This window comes from Bos indicus x Bos taurus, chromosome 19, assembly GCF_003369695.1.
Source record: "Bos indicus x Bos taurus breed Angus x Brahman F1 hybrid chromosome 19, Bos_hybrid_MaternalHap_v2.0, whole genome shotgun sequence".
NCBI classification, from domain to species: domain Eukaryota; kingdom Metazoa; phylum Chordata; class Mammalia; order Artiodactyla; family Bovidae; genus Bos; species Bos indicus x Bos taurus.
This window is the reverse complement of record NC_040094.1, coordinates 36,007,051-36,010,063: the sequence shown is the minus strand read 5'-3', so window position 1 is coordinate 36,010,063 and position 3,013 is coordinate 36,007,051.

The window sequence follows — 3,013 nt, the reverse complement described above, 5'->3', positions numbered from 1 at the left end:
AACACTGGAGTGGGTTGCCATTTCCTTCTCCAATGCATGAAAGTGAAAAGTGAAAGTGAAGTTGCTCAGTCGTGCCTGACTATTTGCGACCCCATGGACTGCAGCCTACCAGGCTCCTCCATCCATGGGATTTTCCAGGCAAGAGTACTGGAGTGGGGTGCCATTGCCTTCTCCACACTAACCATCAGGGAAATGTAAATCAAAACCACAATGAGGTATCATCTCACACGTGCTAGGATGGCTGTTATCACGGAAGTGAAGAAATAACCTGTGTACTCTGTTGGTGGGAGTCCAAATGGTGCGCCTGCTATGGGAAAACAGTATAGAGATTCCTCAAAAAATTAACATAGGACTACCTTATGATCCACCAGTCTCACTTCTGGGTATTTATCCGAAAGAACTGAATTTGGGATCTCAAAGAGAGATCAGCACTCCAGTGTTCGGTGTGGCACCATTCACAATAGCCAAGATGTGGAAACAGCTTCAACATCGATCCACAGATGGATAGAGAAAGCAGGGTGATATCCCAGTGCTCTGGCTAGCTCCCACCGCCACGTTGAATGAAAGTGGTGACAGTGTGCATCCCTGCCTTGTTCCTGATCTCGGAGGAAAGGCTTTCAGTCTTGCCCTGTCGAGTATTAAGTTTCCTGCAGGTTTTTCACATACCGCTTTTATGTAAAAGGGAGTTTCCTTCTATTTCTATTGGGTGGAACTTTTTAAGTCACAAAAAGGTGCTTAATTTTTCACGTGCTTCTTCTGCATCAATTGAGGTAACTGGGTTTCTTTTATTTTGTTGACAGGGCGTATTACATTGATTGGTTGTTGTATGTTGAACCATTCTTTCATTCCAGGAATAAATCCCACTTGGTCATCGTGTCCAGTTTCATGTGTTTTTTTTTTTAAAATATGCTGCTGAATTCTGTATTTTGTTGGGGACTTTTGCATCGATGTTTATAAGGGATATTGGTCTATAGTTTTCTTGTATCTTTTTTGGCTTAAGGCAATGGCACCCCACTCCAGTACTCTTGCCTGGAAAATCCCATAGATGGAGGAGCCTGGAAGGCTGCAGTTCATGGGGTCGCTGAGGGTCGGACACGACTGAACGCCTTCACTTTCACTTTTCACTTGCATGCATTGGAGAAGGAAATGGCAACCCACGCCAGTGTTCTTGCCTGGAGAATCCCAGGGATTGGGGAGCCTGGTGGGCTGCCATCAGTGGGGTCACACTGAGTTGGACACGACTGAAGTGACTTAGCAGCAGCATCATGGTTATGCTGGCCTCATAGACTGAGCTGTGAAATGTCCCCTCTCCTTCAATTTTGGTTAGTTTGAGAAGGACTGGTATTAATTCTTTAACTGTTTGGTAGAATTCACCAGTGATGCAATCAGCTCCAGAGCTTTTCTTTACTGGATTTTTGATTACTGATTCAATCTCCTTGCTAGTTATAGGTCTATTCTTGGCAAGTTTTCTGTTTCTCAGCATGTTTCAGGGTTATCTAATTTTTTAGCATATAATCACTCATATTACTCCTCTATCAGATCAGATCAGTCGCTCAGTCGTGTCCGACTCTTTGTGACCCCATGAATCGCAGCATGCCAGGCCTCCCTGTCCATCACCAACTCCTGGAGTTCACTCAGACTCACGTCCATCAAGTCAGTGATGCCATCCAGCCATCTCATCCTTTGTCGTCCCCTTCTCCTCCTGCCCCCAATCCCTCCCAGCATCACAGTCTTTTCCAATGAGTCAACTCTTTGCATGAGGTGGCCAAAGTACTGGAGTTTCAGCTTCAGCATCATTCCCTCCAAAGAAATCCCAGGGCTGATCTCCTTCAGAATGGACTGGCTGTATCTCCTTGCAGTCCAAGGGACTCTCAAGAGTCTTCTCCAACACCACAGTTCAAAAGCATCAATTCTTTGGTGCTCAGCTTTCTTCACAGTCCAACTCTCACATCCATACATGACCACTGGAAAAACCATAGCCTTGACTAGATGGACCTTTGTTGGCAAAGTAATGTCTCTGCTTTTCAATATGCCATCTAGGTTGGTCATAACTTTTCTTCCAAGGAGTTAAGCGTCTTTTAACTTCATGGCTGCAGTCACCGTCATTTTGTTGATCTTTTTGAAGAACCAAATTTTAGTTTTCTTGATTTTTCTGTTTTATTCTTAATTCCATGCATATATGTATGTATTTAAATCCATGAGCTAGAATAAAGGGGGAAAAGGCATAAGAAGGAAGGAAACAGATCGCTCTTATCATCCAGGTTTCACGTCTCCCTGCGGAGTGAGTGACCCTCCCTCACTCTGCACTGCAGTATTGCACTGCTGTCTCACTACTCTGTGTTGGCCTGTTCACAGTCAATATTTTCACTTGTTTAAGCTGTTTACTGTTCACTTTCCTCACAAGATGGACATTTCAAAAGAGCAGGGAACTGTATTTCTAGCCCCTAAAATAATGCCTGGCATATAGTAAGCAGTCAGTAACGAGTGGTTTTCTGTCCTTTTATCAATTTCCATTTGTTCACACATTCTTTTGACTTTCTCCACATCTTCCTTTAGTTCTTTGAGCATCTTTGTTTTGAGCAACTTTAACACAGATGTTTTAAAGTCTTTGCCTAATATATCTGCCGTTTAATCTTTTTCATGGACAGATTCTGTTGAATTCATTTTTCCTTTCAACATGCTGTCCACACCTTCCTGTTCCTTTGTATGTCTTGGTTTTGTTGTTGAACACTGGACGTTTAAATCCCCCTTCCCAGGGGTTTACTGTTTTGTTGTTGTTGTCATTTTTACTTTGTAGGCTCTTTGCCAAGGATCAGCTAAAGGTGTAAACTTCAATTTTTCTCAGACTTTTTTTCTGAACCCTTCCCTGGATGTGCACAGTCACTTTTTAATTTTCTCATTCATGTAAATTGTTTATGAGTGTCCTACTCTTTAATGTCTCGCTCCTCAGAAGGGGAAAGAGGGCCCCAGCCCACTATCATTCCCTGACAGACACCTCATCCGGGGGTGGTGG